The 17,569-nt window shown below is 41.0% G+C and overlaps 2 protein-coding genes across 2 annotated transcripts in view; one reads left to right on the plus strand and one right to left on the minus strand.

Annotated features, from left to right (window-relative positions):
• EIF3G (eukaryotic translation initiation factor 3 subunit G) overlaps positions 1–17,569 on the minus strand; it is a 767,140-nt gene that overhangs the window by 143,147 nt on the left and 606,424 nt on the right. The gene's annotated exons all lie outside the window — the stretch shown is intronic.
• LOC125930582 (olfactory receptor 7G3-like) overlaps positions 11,581–17,569 on the plus strand; it is an 8,131-nt gene continuing 2,142 nt past the window's right edge. The window contains exon 1 of the mRNA XM_049642462.1: positions 11,581–11,599. The gene's annotated coding sequence lies outside the window, so the exon portion shown is untranslated. The remainder of the gene's footprint in view (positions 11,600–17,569) is intronic.

Below are 17,569 nucleotides of genomic sequence, written 5' to 3' on the forward strand. Positions count from 1 at the left end.
TATCCCATCTGAACAAATTGGGGGGAAAGTAAGTTTTGGGAAAGAAGTGGTGACAATATGTTGGCAAAAGCAGGTAAACCCCAAGTCCAATCTGAGACAAGTAAGAAACAACCTAGAATATAAAATGATGGGATGGGGGCGCCTGGGTGGCTCAGTCAGTTGAGCTTCCAACTTCAGCTCAGGTCATGATCTCACGGTCTGTGAGTTCGAGCCCCGCGTCGGGCTCTGTGCTGAGAGCTCAGAGCCTGGAGCCTGATTCAGATTCTGTGTCTCCCTCTCTCTCTGACCCTCCCCTGTCCATGCTCTGTCTCTCTCTGTCTCAAAAATAAAATAAAACATTAAAAAAAAATTTAAATGATGGGATGTTTAGGACACAACTAAGACCCATGTGGACTTCTCTTCAAATAAACCCTAACCTTAGGAAGACAATGTGCAAGAAAAATACATTCTTGATCAAAGGAATGATATTTACCTGCCTTAGTGTTTTATATAATTTACTGAGGAACGTTCTATCATGACTGAAAATTATGTTAACAGGCAAAGACCAAGGCTATATATGCAAAATGGGAAGAATTAGACAGTGATTCTAAATGTAAATATTAAAAGGCAAGACAGGTCTTTCTTTCAGAACATAAGAAAGTATGACAGGTTAAAAGCCAAATACTAGAGAACGCTGAAGTTACACAAATAAGCCCACACCAAACGGTCTCTGCTTTCTCCTCGAGTTTAAAGGGTATTTGGTTTAAATTTCCTGTTTGACTTTTCATAACATACCTCCCTCTCAGCCCCACCAGATCTGGTACAAAACATTCATATATGTCCACTGCTCACTTGAACAAGTATCTTGGTGATTTCTTGTCTCTGATTTCATTTCATCTTCCTGCTGCATCTGGGTGATCAGAGCAGGTCTGCTGAGCTGCTTTTCTATAATGGGGAACAATGCACATGAGAGACCCATGCAGTATACAACAAAAACCACCACAAAACTGTGGTAACAACAAAAACCACCACAAAACTGTGGTAACAACTTCATCTTTGAGGTTCTGAAGATAGGTAAGTGTGACTTCAGGAGCAGCAACATGATTACAACAAATTTCTAGCTGACAAAGCAAAAGTCAAGCACTTGGGAGATCAACTTTCAGAATGACAGGATGACGATTCCGTTTAGCTCGTCTCTCCCACTGGAAAAACAAATGATGGACCAAACAAATAGAATCAATTCAGAACTCTAGAAATTAGCCAAAGCTAAAGAACAAATGGAAAAATGTCTAACCAAGAAAAAAAAAATCAATGAACTTTGGTAAGAGAAGATGGTCTTTGACATTTTAACTTCAGATTATTTCTACTCCCCTCTCCTCAGCTCCATGGCATCATGGTTAAAAACCACCAGCCTTGCAGTCAACAAAGAGATCTGGCTCTGTTAAAAGAATCAGCCCCAGAATACAGTCATTATTATTTTTCTCAGCTCGCAGCTCCCTAGAAAACCTATATTCTCAGAGTGTTGTGGCTATTGGATTCTACTCAGAGCTCAGCAGGAAAAAAGCTCTTACCCCCAAGGCATTACCTTGGGGAATTTGAAAAGCTCCAATAAGTTCCTGGAGATCCAGAATTATGTGCACAAGCAAGGCTATGGACACGCCCAGGAAAGATCTAGGAATGGCTAAGACCCAAGTCACTTAGCTTTGGTTGACTTTTGGACCCTGCCCAAGTAGAAAGTGAAAAATAACCTGTCTTATAAGTTACCTGAAGCTTAAAGGCATGATTCCTTACACAGATCTACTTAGTAAGACATGAAGAGACATAGGCAAGGCATTTAAGAAAGCATTACTAATCATTGTTGGACTACTAAATTATAATGACCAGGAAACCAGGCTTAAAAATGAAAATAAGCACTTTCTAATGAGAAAAGGTAGGAGAAAAGTCTGTGACTGAACACTGCAGGGATTACAGAATCTTTGGAATTCAGCTAGAAAGGTGACTAAACAAATAAGCACCAATAATAAAAACAATATATCTTGATGGCAGAGGCATCTGATACTAGAGTTGATAAAATATGTCATCTAAAATGTTATTTTCATGAGAAAATTGAGACATGCAAAGAAACAAAGTATACCACACATACAGGGCTAAGAAAAGCAGCCAAAACGAAATGTCCCTTAAAAGGCCCACATTTTGAACTTAGTAGGAAAAGATTTAAAATCATCTGTTATAAATAGACTAAATGGACGACAAACAACAACAAAAGGATGTCCATTCTGGCCACTTACATTCAATATTATATTGAGAGTTCTATCCAGGGCAACTAGACAAGGAAAAATACATATAAAGTTATCCAGTTTGGAAAGAAGAAAAGCCAATTCTATTCACAGATGTCATGAGCTTATAAGTAGAAAATCTGAAAGAATACACACACACACACACACACACACAACTATTAGGTTACAAGATAAAAAATCATATACAATGTATCAATTTTATTTCTATATACCAGCAATGAATATCATGGAAATGAAATTAAGAAAACAATTCCATTGATGATAGCATCAGAAAGAAAACGCTTAAGGATAAATTTCACAGAAGACTTAGGCATTGAGAATTACAATACATTGCTAACAGAACCTACAGATCTCTATGGGTAGAAAATATAAAAATGACCAATCAGAGATGAAGAACCCAATAACTTAAATTAAAAGTACACTAGAGGGGTGGAGCCTGGGTGGCTCAGTCGGTTGAGCATCTGACTTTGGCTCAGGTCATGATCTCACGATTCATGGGTTCAAGCCCTGCATCAGGCTCTGTGCTGATAGCTCAGCAAACACTTAAAGCACTACCAAACATTTAAAGAGTGATTATCTATTCTGAAACTATTAAAAAAAATTGAAGAAGAAGGAAATTTTCCAAATTCATTCGATTCCAAAACCAGATAGACACTACAGTAGTGCCTGGCTGGCTCAGTTGGTAGAGCATGTGACTCTTGACCACATTGGGCAAGGAGCCTACTTAAAAAAACAAACAAACAAGCAAACAAACATTCCAATAGATATTTTTTCCCCAAAGACATACAGATGGCCAACAGGCACATGAAAAGATGCTGAACTTCACTAATCATCAAGAAAATGCAATTCAGAACCACAATGAGCTATCACCTCACATCTGTCAGAATGTGAGGAAAAAGAGGGTTGCACTGTTGGTGGGAATGTAAACTGGTGCAGCCACTGTGGAAAACAGTATGGAGTTTCCTCAAAACATTAAAAATAGAATTACCGTATGATCCAATAATTCCACTACTAGGTATTTACTCAAAGAAAATGAAAACACTAATTCAAAAAGATATCTGCACCTCTATGTTTTTTGCAGCCTTATTTACAATGGCAAAAATACGGAAGCAACCCATGTGTCCATTGACTAAATAAATGGATAATAAGTAAGATGTGGTATATATATACAATGGAATATTAACCATAAAAAAGCATGAAATCTTGCCACTTGCAACAACATGGGTAGATCTAGATAGTATAATGCTAAGTGAAGTAAGCCAGAGGAAGACAAATACCATATGATTTCACCCATGTGTAGAATTTAAGAAACAAAACAAAGAAAAAAAGACAAACCAAAACCAAAACAAATTCTTAATTACAGAGAACAGATGGTTACCAGAGGGGAGATGGGTGGATGAGTGAAATAGTAAAGGAGATTAAGCATATGTATGTGCACTTATCTTAATGAGCATTGTATGTATGAAACTGTGAAATCATTCTATTGTGCACCCGAGACTAATATAATATATGTTAATTATACTTCAATTTTAAATATAATTAATTAATTAAAATTTATAAAGACCTCTATGAATGAGAGAACATTCCATGGTCATGGACTGGAATAATTAATAATGCTAAATTAGCAACTCTCCAGATTGATCTACAGATTCAATGTGGCTTCCCACATTGGAATCCCACCTGGATTCTCTGTGGAAATTGACAAGCTTACTCTAAAATTCATATGAAAATGCAAGGGATCCAGAATAGTCAAAACAATCTTAACAAAGACAAAGTTGGAGAACATACATTTCCCAATTCAAATCTTACTTCAAAGCTATGACAGCAACCAACAGCATGGAACTGGCATAAGATAGAAATATAAACCATTGGAGAGGCACCTGGGTAGTTTAGTTGGTTAAGCATCCAACTTCGGCTCAGGTCATGATCTCACGATTCGTGAGTTCGAGTCCCACATCAGGCTCTGCACTGGTAGTGCAGGCGGCCTGCTTGGGATTCTCTCTCTCCCTTTCTCTCCCTCTGCCCCTTCCCCATTTGTGCTCTCTCTCTCAAAATAAATAAACCAACTTTTAAAAAATATATAAACCATTGGAATAGAATTGAGAGTCCAGAAAATAAGTTGGACTTTATTAAAATTAAACCTTTATGCCATACCACAAAAAAAGTGAAAAGGCAACACACAGAATGTAAGAAAATGTTTGCAAAATTATATATCTGATAAGGGATCAGTATCCTGAATACATAAAGAACATTCACAACTCAACAGAAAAAAAATGGCAATCTAATTCTTAAATGGGCAAAGGATTTGAAAGGATATTTCTCCAAAAAAGATATATAAATGCCCAATAAGCACATGAAAAGTTGCCTAATATCATCAGTCATTAAGTAAATGCAAACCAAAAGCACAATGAGATACCATTCTAAAAACATTAAAATAGCTATAAACAAAAAGACAGGCAGAAATAAGTGTTGGCAAGAATGTAGAGGTTTTGGAACATTTATACATTGCTGGAGAGAATGTAAAATAATACAGCCAACTTGGAAAACTGGCAGTTCTTCAAAATGTTAAGCAGAGAGTTACCAAATGACCCAGCAATTCCACTCCCAGGCACATACCCAAGACAAATGAAAACATATGTCCACAGAAAAACTTGTATTACATGAATATTTGTAGCAGCACTATTCATAGTAGCAAGTGCCAAAAATCTAAATGTCCATCAACTGGTAAATGGACAAACAAAAAGTGTTATGTTTACACAACGGAATATTATTCAGCAATAAGTAAGAGTTAGGTAGCGATATATGCTATAACATGGATGAACTTAGATATGATGCTATGGGAAAGAAGCACATCACAAAAGACCACATGTGGTATGACTCCATTAATATGAAATATTCAGAATAGACAAATCTATAAGTTATTGCAAGGATCTGGAAACTGAGGAGGAATGAAATGCCCTGTAGGCAAGGCAATGGAAATGTTCTGGGATTAGACAGCGGTGATGGTGGTATAACTCTGCATGTGCTAAAAACACAAAACAGACACACATACGCAACACATTGCTTTGTATTCTCTAAATGGCTAAACTAGGGTAGGTAAATGATATCTTAATACAAGCTATTTTTCTTAAATGTAAAAATCTACAAAAACCTACAAGAAGGGTGCCTGGGTGGCTGACTCAGTTGGGCATCCGACTTTGGCTCAGGTCATGATCTCATGGCCTGTGAGTTCAAGCCCTGCATTGGGCTCTGAGCTGATAGCTCGGAGCCTAGAGCCCGCTTTCGATTCTGTGTCTCCCTCTCTCTCTGCTCTTCACGCTGTCTCTCCCTCACTGAAAAATAAATAAGCATTTAAAAGAAAATAAAAAGCCAACTTTAAACAAAACAAAACAAAACCTACAAGAAACCTATAGCCTATACCACAAGGTAACTGGGACTTACGCATGCCAGAAATCCATGCTCAAACTCAATAAATAAAGGAAGGAATTGTGTCAGCCTTACCCAGCGATGCCAAGTTTCTGTAGTTCTCCAGCATCACATCTCTATACAGTTTTCTCTGACGTGGATTCAACAACACCCATTCCTCCTCGGTGAAGTCCATGGCCACATCCTCAAAGGTTATTGAGTTCTAAAATAATTAACACATTTTGTCTCAACCAGCAATCAACCCCACCAGCATTTTTGGGAAGAGGGTCATGGTGACCTCACTGAGAATGAAAGACCTCTTTCATAGTAATTTCAAAATCCTAGGACTCAGTCCTCTTCCCTCTCACTTCTTTTTAAAAAATTGTTTTTAATGTTTATTTACTTTTGAGAGAGAGAGCATAGCAGTGGAGGGGCAGAGAGAGAGGGAGACACAGAATCCAAAACAGCCTCCAGGCTCCGAGCTGTCAGCACAGAGCCCAACACAGGGCTCGAACTCATGAACCATGAGATCATGACCTGAGCTGAAATCAAGAGTTGCACACTTAACTGACTGAACCACCCAGGCTTCCCTACAGTCTTACGCTTTCTATCTCCAGGATCCACCACAGACTTGAACACACTGCAGGTAAAATACTTGCTAAATGAATATTTTTCCACACAGAATGACCATACATTTTATATCCTTTTACTTCCCCTAACATCATTAGGCAGCAAATATGACTGAAAAAAAAAATTGTATATAGTAGAGTAGCGGAAGAACTTTGTTGGAAGTCCCTGAGCTGCCATCAGGTCTCAAGATCATGGATGGGTTGTAAGGCTCCTACGAAAATTCAAAGGGAAACCTCACTGACGTGGTGTTGGGAAGCCAGCAGGGGGAGCTCTCGCCCCCTACCCCTAGTGGTCAATTGCAGACCCAACCGGAAGAGTCAGATCTCGCAAATCCTTCCTTTACTACCCCAGCAGGAGGAAAAAAGATTTTCTCCTCCTTAAGCAACAGCCCAGGGAATGAGACTGCCTCAACTTAGCCAATGGAAAGCCACCATACATTGAACTCCCAATTTATTCAATAGATAGTTTGCTTATAGGAGCCTTCCAACTCCCTCCATTCCTCTATGAAAGAGGTTCCCCTTCTCTGTTCTCCAGACTTGCCTATAGTTTTGCTATAGCTTTCTTGTCCCAAACTGCAATGCTCTGCTATTCCTGAATAAACCCATTTCTGCTGGTAAAATCACTGACAAGTTTTATTTTTAAGGCTAACACTCCAGAGTGTTGGCAGGAAACACATTCACTCCAGGAAAGAATTGTATTGTAGGACAAAGAAAAAGATTCCTGACTCACCTGTAACACAGAGTGGATGTTTTCCACCTCTGTGACCCTCGCATGGGCATGAGCAGGGTCTAGAACAGGCAGAGATAAAAGACAAGGTGACATGGGAGTCTAGGCACATCCAATATTGTTGACACTCACGAGCCTAGAAATTGCCCCACATCAGTTGAGTCACCCCCCCACACACACACACATTCACACACACAACACACACAAAGCATATTATCTAGAGCAACCTGCCCTGTCCCCCAGAGCCAGAAACTAGGGTGCCTTAATACCCACGAGGAATGGATTTAGTCTCAATTTTCCTAGGCACAGAAACTGAAACTCAGAAAGATGGAGTTATCTTTCCCAACTTTACAGAACAAAAGGATGGGATAATGAAGTGCCACCCTTAAATATTCTTCCATCTCCCCAAGATGTGCATTGTCTTTCCTCCAAAATCCCAAAGGGCACTGAATCATACATGAGCAAATTATGAGGCTCCAAGAGTTTGTAGAGTTCCACACCACCTCCTCGCATTTCAGCCTTGCCTTCCCAGTTCTCCTCTGTGGCTACTCAGCTCCCTGCTTCTGTACCCACCTGGGGTGGAGAGACCGCGTATTTCTAGTGAAGAGCATCTATCCTAGGAACTTACCAAATCCAGAAGACAGATGTGTGGCTGCCATTTTGCAAGTCTTTGAATAAACATGCCCAGGATGCTCTTTTTCTTGCATCTATGGTCCACTGCAGTCAGGGCTCTGAAATCAAGAAACATTAACAAGAGAACCTGCAAACTTGCGATTTGATCCTGGGTCTTTGTTTTCCTTGCCTTGGACAACCTCAAAGCAATATGGCAGGGGTTCTTGATCTTCCTCATCCCTAAGGCAAATCTACCATATCACCAAACCACATTACCCATCATTTGTCAAAAATCCCATCTCCGTTGAGCAACTATACTGGTTTGTCATCTGCAATGGCACCAACACATAGACCTGACTCATTAGAGTCATCGGCACCTGACTCCTACTCTTTGACTCTCTGCCTTGATTCAAGAGGATTCTATGTTCTTGGGCATAAACTAGCAAACATCCGTGGCTTCTTTATCTCAGTTACAAACCTTGAATTTATCGTCACTAAGACTCTTAACCTCTCCAGAGCAAAAAGTCGGGCATCCCTGAACTCCCTGAACATAGTAGCTATATTTCTACCCTGTTCACTTTTTAATCTGTATTGCACCTGCTCCTTTACCTCAGAGAGGCATCCAAGCTGTCCATCCTCCAATTACGTTGCTATTTATAACCCCCATTTCCTTGACACTACATATAAAACGCCATGGCCCATCATTTCAATAATATATTTCCCAAAACCTCCAGTTCCTTTCTCTGTCCTGCTGTAACCCCTGCTCTGGATAATTCCAGCCATCTGTCTATCCTACCTGGATGATTCCCACCTAACCAGTTATATGGGAAGCCCTAAAAATTTGAGGTCTTGTCTACTCTAAACAGGCCTTCAACACTAAAGGAAAAGCTCCACTGGCAATTTAACCCTCTAGTTATCCAAAACTCTTTTCACAATTTGTCCGGGATTTTGAATTTCACATGGTCTCCACTTTCCCTCTTCCACAACAAATGATCTGATATCTTACTTCACAGAGGAATAGTGACAATGATGAGAAGGATCGTTCCTCTCTTTGCCACGAATTCAAAAGTAGTCCAACACCATCATGACTTCTTTCACTTTCCAGACAAGATGTCTTCCTTAAAAAAAAAAAAAAAAAAAAGGAAAGATTTTAGGGGCGCCGGGGTGGCTCAGTCAGTTTAGTGTCCCGCTTTAGCTCAGGTCGTGATCTCATGGTTTGTGAGTTCAAGTCCCACATGGAGCTCTAGGCTGAGAGCTCAGTGGCTGGAACCTGCTTTCGATTCTGTGTCTCTTTCTCTCTCTGCCACTCCTCCTCTTGTGCTCTGCCTCTCTCTCTCAAAAATAAACATTAAAAAAAAAAACATTATGGGGCGCCTGGGTGGCTCAGTCGGTTAAGCGGCCGACTTGGGCTCAGGTCACGATCTCGCAGTCCGTGAGTTCGAGCCCCGCATGGGGCTCTGTGCTGACAGCTCAGAGCCTGGGGCCTGTTTCAGATTCTGTGTCTCTCTCTCTGACCCTCCCCCGTTCATGCTCTGTCTCTCTCTGTCTCAAAAATAAATAAACGTTAAAAAAAAATAATAATAAAAAAAAAAAACATTTTTAAAAAAATATAAAATAAAATAAATAAAATAAAATAAAATAAAATAAAAATATTGTCACACTCTCTCCCCCACCCCCAAAGACAGCAACAAATCCCTTGAAACTAAAACTACTCCGGATAGGGGAAATTGGTCAAAACCCACACTAATCCAAACCACACCCCCTCCCCCTCCCCCACCCCTCTCAACCCCCAAATCCTATCAGTCATATAATGGTGCTTTCTCTAGAGAAAAATCTCCCCAACTACATGTATAATTCTATTCTGTTGTTTTTCGGTCTCTTTAATGTCATTTTTTCAGAATCACCTTTGTGAGCCCCCCATGTAAAGCTAATCTCCTCTTACTAAGAGCTGCTATTCTACTAAGAGTAGCCTTCTTCACAATTGATAATTACATATTTAGTTCTTTGCTTACTTACATTCTTTCTCTTCCACTAGACTCTAATGTTCAAAAGTACAAGAGAGGCCTTTTCTTATTTAAACACTATACCTAGTCACTGGCACATCACTAGCCACATCAAGTGCCCAGAATCCTGGGTAAAGAAATGAGTCTCCAAAGAATCCATTCCAACATCTGTCCCCATCCCTCATTCTACTTTGAAACCAAGTGTCTAGATCGCTGTCATTCATTCCTAAATGCTTAGGACTAATCCTTAATCCCATCTCCATCCCCTCAAGCTAGTTCTTCCTGCCCTCCGTCCTCACTTCCTCCAAGAGCTAGCTCTTCTAAACACAAATCTGTGGAAGTGATGAATCACTCAATTCTACTCCAGAAACTAGTATTACACTATGTTAACTAACTACAATTTAAATGAAAAAAATTTGAAAACGAAAAACATAAAAAAAGATAATCTAATCATGGGCCACCCCTACTCACAATGGCTTCCTCCCAGCCTTAGAATTAAATCCCTATCTTGCTTTCAAGGTTCCCTATCTAGCTCACCTTCCTCCTCTCTTGCTTTGTTCTCAGCCCTGTCCTGTCTTGCTCAGTTCCCTGAGCACTCCAGGCTCCTGGCTGCTCCAGGGATTTCGCACAAGCCGTCTTGCTACAATGCTTTTCCCATTCCCAGCCCCACGAGGGCCCCAGCCCGCTCCCTAGCTGTCCTGTAGTCATTTCTAAGATGGCGGCTTCAAGGTCTTTTCTTTCCAAGAACCCTTCAAGCAAGTCCTCTCCTGAAATCCTTTCATTTACAATAATTCACAATCAACCCTCATTTATCACACTTAATAGCTGGACTATAAACTCCAGGGGACCTGACACTTAGTAATTTTTTTTTGTCATTAAATCTGTGGGACTGAGCTATCAGTAGTAACAAGGTCAGTGTAGGCAAGTAATAACTGTTTGTGGACCACTCACGGGCAACAAAAACTCGCTCCAGTAACTTTTTAGTGTGAACATACTAAATGATAAAAAATGCTAAAATATATGCAACAATAAAAGATATATTGAGTTTTTGAAATAAGATGAATTCTATCTAGGTAAACAGCTTCAAATTCTGTAAGAGTACTCTTTTTATAACCAAATCCCTTCCATTTAAAACCAAAGCTAATACCTAATTTTCCTGTTATGTTATATCTGGGAAATAAATTTCATTAACACTGGGCAAAACTCATCTCATGTAGTCAATTCAGTTCTGATTTCAGATAACATCTTAGTGAAGTTACATTATTTTTTTTACAATCTCTTGATTTTCAAGCATTGGGAATTGTAATTTTAGTTGAGCTCCCTTGAAAAGGACAAAGCTGACCTTGATAATAGAACTCATGATTAAAAGGTAATATACTGCCCATCCTGATATCCTGTGGACAAAACCTACCCAACATAAATAATTGGAAAATTCCATCTCACAAGATACCCCAACCTCAAAGTTCACCCTGATGCCCTCAGTCAAGAGCAAACGTTCTGCAAATTAAAAATTCCCTTACAAAGTGAAGGGTAGTGGGGAACCCCTGCCGCAAGTTCCATTACTCACCAAGACACAGAAATCCATAGGTTATCAAGGTAAGGGCTTGAGCCAGGCTGATGTTCACGTACTTCTACCCTACGGCGTGCTTTCTGGCTGAAGAAACTCACAAGGTCACTGACTTTTATCTGGTAATGCAACTGAAAGGACTAAAGGATTAAAAGACACGCCCTATTCTCCTTGACTACACTTTCACAGGGCACTTTATTGGTGCCTTTATTGGTAAAACAAAGAATACGCCCTGATTAACCTAATTCCTGCTTACTTGGTACTTCCTAAATATCCAGAAAGATATGACTCAGAAATTTCAATAGAGTGATTCGCTGCCTATGAGAGTCTAAGTCTTTGCACCTCTTTGCAGGGTATTTTATCAAGCGCTCATTCACTGAATAAATATTTATTGAGTGCCTACTGTATACCATACACTATTCTAAATGTCAGGAATGTGGAAGAAACAACTAATAATTATGCAGAAAAATCAAGTAAGAAAGCTGCACAGAGGACAAGAGAAGTAAATCGTAAAGGGATAGTGAGTGATTGATGCTGGTGAGCACAGGAACTTTTTTTTTCCTGCCTAACTAGCGATTGTAGGCTTTTTTTTTTTTTTTAATTGACCTGTAGTTGACCCAACACAGGCACCCTTTGAGGAGCTAATGTTCCAGCTGAGACCTTGATGAAACTGATCAAACTCTGAGCTTGACATAATTTAGGATAAATCGACTGAGAAGGCTGGACCTTAAATTTTATGAGAAATTCCCCCCTATAACTTGTTTGCTCCAAGTCAGGCCCAGATTCCCCACCCCTCCCCGACATGCCTCCAAGTGAACATTCCAGCCTCATCTTTCCTGTTAGTGACGTATTTAACGCAGTCTGCTGAGTTTCAAGACACACCCTGTCCCTTTCCCAAGCCACCGGCCTCTGCATATGAAAGCTTTGTTCACCCACCCCTCCCCTGTTCTGCATATTCTTTGCAGATCTTCCCGTTGCAAGAGTCCCCCTTAAGAAAATCTTTCCTTACTAACTTTGAAGTGCCCCTTAAAAAAAAATTTACCAGGGCGCCTGGGTGGCTCAGTTGGTTAAGCCTCTGACTCTTGGTTTCAGCACAGGGCATGAATTCACAGTTCCAGAAGCTCAAGCCCTTTGCACTGATCATGCAGAGCCTACTTGGGATTCTCTCTTCCTCTCTCTCTGCCTTTCCCCCACTCTCTCTCTCTCAAAATAAAGAAATAAACTTAAAAAAAAGGATTGTGATGCGTTAAACTTATGCCAATTAATAATTGCTTAATTGGGGCACCTGGTGGGGCATCTGGGTGGCTCAGTCAGTTAAGTGACCAACTTCGGCTCAGGTCATGATCTCACGGTTTGCGGGTTCAAGCCTCGCGTCGGGCTCTGTGCCGACAGCTCTGACTGGAGCCTGCTTCAGATTCTGTGTTTCCCTGTCTCTCTGCCCCTCCCCCCCCTCAAAAATAAAAAAAAATTTAAAATTAAAAAAAAAAAAGAGTTGATTGGCAACAACCATGAAGACAATCAGAAATGGCTGAGTTTTGGCAAACTGCCTCCTGGAAAAGCGAGTGGTGCGTGGTGAATGGTGACGGTGTCTGCTGTGGGCATCTTCATCAGACCTGGACTGTGAGCTTTAACTCTGGGACAAAAGAGGCAGGAGAGGGAAAGGACAAATTCCTTTTGTCCCAGTCAGGTAATTAACAAGCCAGTAGTTTCCTCCCTTCACGGCAAGTAGGAATTGGATTGGAATGAAGATCGGCTAATGAGCTTTGGAGACAAAACCTCTAGGGGCAGAAAAAACTGTAAATAGACCGCCTCTCCCCTATCCACACAATCTCACACCTACCAGACCAGGAAGGAAGACACCGTGTCACTTCTTAGAAAATGTGTCTTGTCCAGAAACTCTACACATAACTGTCTGCTTGAAATTCTCAAAAGTCAATTTGTCTTCCACATCCACATCTTCCATCATCACCTGTGGTCTTCTGTGGGGTCATCCTGGAGATACAGAAATCCCTTGTAAGTTCTGGAGAAAAGGGACAATTTACTATTACTATTATTATTATTATTATTCCCATGTAGAGTTAGTCCTAGGTTAATTAAGTAGGAAGTCTAATGTAGTGGTTCTCAAAATGTTGTCTCCAGCCCAGCAGCCAGAGCTGGGTTCATGTGTGCACAGCCTGGGCAGTCACAGAGAACCCCACTCTTGCTTTAATGCTTTGCTCTCACCTTCTGAAATTTATGAGCTAAGGGTCCCCCGTTTTCATTTTGCCTTGGGACCTGAAAATGATGCAGCCATTTTTACCTGAAGTATCACCTGGAGAGTTCTTGGAAATACACTCTATTTAAAAAGCTTTTTTTTCTTTAATGTTTATTTATTTTTGAGATTGAGAGCATGAGCAGGGGAAGGGCAGAGAGAGAGAGGAAAAGAGGATCCGAAGTGGACTCCACGCTGATAGCCCTGAGCCTGATACACGGATCGAATTCATGAACAGCGAGATCATGACCTGAGCTGAAATTGGGACGTTCAACTAACTGAACCTGGGTGTCCCTAAAATGCACTTTCTCAGTCCTCACTTAGACATGCTGAAACTCTGGGGTGGCATCCAGCAACCAGTGTTTTAAGAAACCCTTCAAGTGAGTCTGATCCACGGTCAAGATTGAGAATAGTTGTCTAAAGGAACTCCGGATTTTTATTAACTACTTGGCATATTCCCAAGTCCCCTGGCACTGGATTCACAATTGCCACTGACTCCGTGGACACCTTTTCCTCACCCAAAGTTTGCAGCGACTGATGCCCTACTGAAAGGAATTGAAACTTTCTAAAGTTCTCTAAGGATTCCAGGCTGCTCCAATGCACCACTTTATTTCCCAGGTATGACAGAAGGGAAACTGTCTGCTCTAGGGTCACATTGTTAATGCTAAATCCAATCCTTTGAAGGAGGCACTGAGATTTAAGGAAAGGAGACCAGTCTCCCCAGTCAACTTGCCCCTAAATGTAACCAAGGGTCCTAGTAGAAATTTCAAGTTGGTCTTCCTTGCAACTCACCGATGTTGCTCTATGGCTATTCTCTCTCTCCTTCCCACTTCCTCATTCTTCCTGTCCTTTCCCCCTACACCCTCCAACACATGCCACTCAAAAGGAAGAATCGTGTCAGGATCTTCTTAAATTCCAGTGATGCTGATATCAATAATATGAACAGTGAGTACACACTCTGCTGTGTGTTTTATTTTTCCTTTTCATATGCATTCCTGGAATGTAGATATTACATTCTCATTTCCATTACCCAGATAACAAACAAAAGCTCAAGCGTGTTCATGGATTTCCTTCATTGGCTTTTTTTTTTAATTTTTTTTTAACGTTTATTTATTTTTGAGACAGAGAGAGACAGAGCATGAACGGGGGAGGGTCACAGAGAGAGGGAGACACAGAATCTGAAACAGGCTCCAGGCTCTGAGCTGTCAGCACAGAGCCCGACGTGGGGCTCAAACTCACATACCGCGAGATCGTGACCTGAGCCGAAGTCGGAGGCTTAACCGACTGAGCCACCCAGGCGCCCCTCCTTCATTGGCTTTATACAGGATTTGAATCCAGCTGGGCTCATTCTACACCATACTTTAGAAACTTCTACAGCAATGGTTTTCAAAGTGTGGTCCCCTCCACACAGCTATATCAGCATCACCTGGGGACATGTTAGAAATGCAAATACTGGACCTACTCAATGGGAAATTCTTGGGTAGAACACAGACATCTGTGGGTTTCTTTTAAAGATGAAACATACAATTGTTGACATACAATATTATATTGGTTTCAGGTGTACGACAAAGTGATTTGCCAATTATATACATTAAAAAATGCTCACTGTGGGGACGCCTGGGTGTCTCAGTCGGTTAAGCGTCCAACTTCAGCTCAGGTCATGATCTCACAGCTTGTGGGTTCGAGCCCCATGTCGGGCTCTGTGCTGACAGCTCAGAGCCTGGAGCCTGCTTCGAATTCTGTGTCTCCCTCTCTCTCTGCTCCTCCCCCACTCATACTCTGTCTCTCTCTCAAAAATAAACATTAAAAAATAAAAAAATAATAATAAAAAATGCTCACCATGACAAGTATAGCTACCATCTTTCACCAAAGTTATTACAATATTATTGACTATGTTCCCTTTGCTGTACTTTTCGTCCTTATGGTTTATTTCTTTTATAACTGGACGTTTGTACTTCTTACTCCCCTTCACCTATTTCATCCGTCTGCTTCTTGAGTTCTGTTCCCTAAGAACCACCCATGAAGCGTGAAAAATGAGGGGCAATTGATTTCTCAAACCACCATGAAGGACACGAGCATAAAAAAAGCAAATCAGCAAGTTTCTTCAACATTTTTTATTTATTAATTCATTTTTAAATCATAATGAAATATGCATAACATAAAATGTACCATTTTAACCATTTTCCAGTGTCCAGTTTGGTAGTACTAAGTACATCCACACTGTCAGGCAGTGTGGTGGGGATCCACCATCCATTTCCAGAAATTCAGGTCACGATCTCGTGGTCTGTGAGTTCGAGCCCCACGTCAGGCTCTGTGCTGGTGCTGGCAGCTCAGAGCCTGGAGCCTGCTTCCGAGTCTGTGTCTCCCTCTCTCTCTGCCTCTTCCCTGCTTGCTCTCAGTCTCTCTCTCTCCCTCTCAGAAATAATAAACAATAAGAAAATTTTTAATTAAAAAATTTTAAAAATTCCAAATGTATAACCTCCATTCATATTTCTGCAATAGTGACTATTGAAAAAGCTAACAGCCTGTGTATCAGGAAACCAAGGGAAAGGGAACATCCTAAACCAAGCTGAATATTTTCTCTTTCATAAAGACTACCACACTGTTTCTTGGTCTTTTGGCTAAGATCAAGTATAAAGGCTAGTACAACAACTATACTGTTATTAATAAAAATAATAACAGCAATAAGAACAGCCAATATTTCTAGAGTATGTCTGTAGCACTGAGACCTTTTCTTTTCTTTTTAAAGTGTATTTATTTTTGAGACAGAGAGAGAGGGAGGGGCAGAGAAAGGGGGGAACAGAGGATGTGAAGCGGGGTCAGTGCTGACAGCAGAGAGCCCCACACGGGGCTCAAACTCACAAACCATGAGATCACGACCTGAGTTGAAGTTGGATGCTCAACTGACCGAGCCACCCAGGTGCCCCTTCTACCTTGTTTACTGCATAGAGCATCCTATTCATTTGAAGGACAGAAATGTCCCTTGACCTTTGCTCTACTTCTCCCTTTCATGACTGATGTCCTCCTACCCTTGCTCCATTAACCATCCCGTGGATTGCAATTCTGTCAAGTGGCCTTGATGTTAGCATTGGCTGGTTCAACAATTCTCTCCCCCCACTTAGGCCAGTGTGAGGGCAGAGGAAAAAATGCTCAGTCACCTCCTTTGTTCTCTCAAGACTCCATGCATTCCACCCTCCCTCCACTTCCATTATGAATATGTATCCTTCCAAATTCACATCCTGAGATGGTTGGTTTTGATTAAAGCAGAAAATGATACATTTTTATCAATAATGTATTTGCATACCAGCTCCTAGAATTATTCACTCTTTTTTTTTTTTTTTTCCTTCAGATAGAGAGGACTCAAGAATGCAGGGGAGGGGCAGAGAAAGAAGGAGAGAGAATTCCAAGCAGGCTTCACACTGTCAGTGCTGAGCCTGATGCAGGGCTCCATCCCATGAACTGTGAGATCATGACCTGAGCCAAAATCAAGTCAGACACTTAACCGACTGAGTCACCCAGGCTCCCCTGGAATGTTATTTTTATGAGGTGGCAATTGCTGAGACTACATCATCCCATATGTAATTATTACAGGGGCCAGATCATGGAGGAAATTGAATGCCACTGAGGACTTGGGTGTTTAATGGGTAGAGAGCCATTGAAGTATCCCACAAGGATGTGCTGGCCCTTTGCTGGCACCTATGGGAAAATTGCTCTGTAAAGATGCACAAAATCAAATGCACTCAAGGGTACTTGGAAGGTGGGGGATCATTACAAAACCACTGCCATTTGGACATATCCTAGAAGGTGGCTGGCTACCAAGAAAAAATTAGTCAAAAGAAATATGCTACAGGGGCACTTGGCTGGCTCACTTGGTGGAGCATGTAACTCTTGATCTTGGGGCTGTGAGTTTGAGCCCCACACTGGGTTTAGAGATTACTTACAAAATAAAATATTAAAAATAAAAAAATAAATATGCTATAAAAATAACTCTGAGTTTCTAGACATGGCCCATATACCCAGCTCTAAGCTTTCTAGAAGCCAGAAGGGAAGGGAAGGGAAGGGAAGGGAAGGGAAGGGAAGGGAAGGGAAGGGAAGGGAA

This window comes from Panthera uncia, chromosome A2 (assembly GCF_023721935.1).
Source record: "Panthera uncia isolate 11264 chromosome A2, Puncia_PCG_1.0, whole genome shotgun sequence".
Lineage (NCBI taxonomy): Eukaryota > Metazoa > Chordata > Mammalia > Carnivora > Felidae > Panthera > Panthera uncia.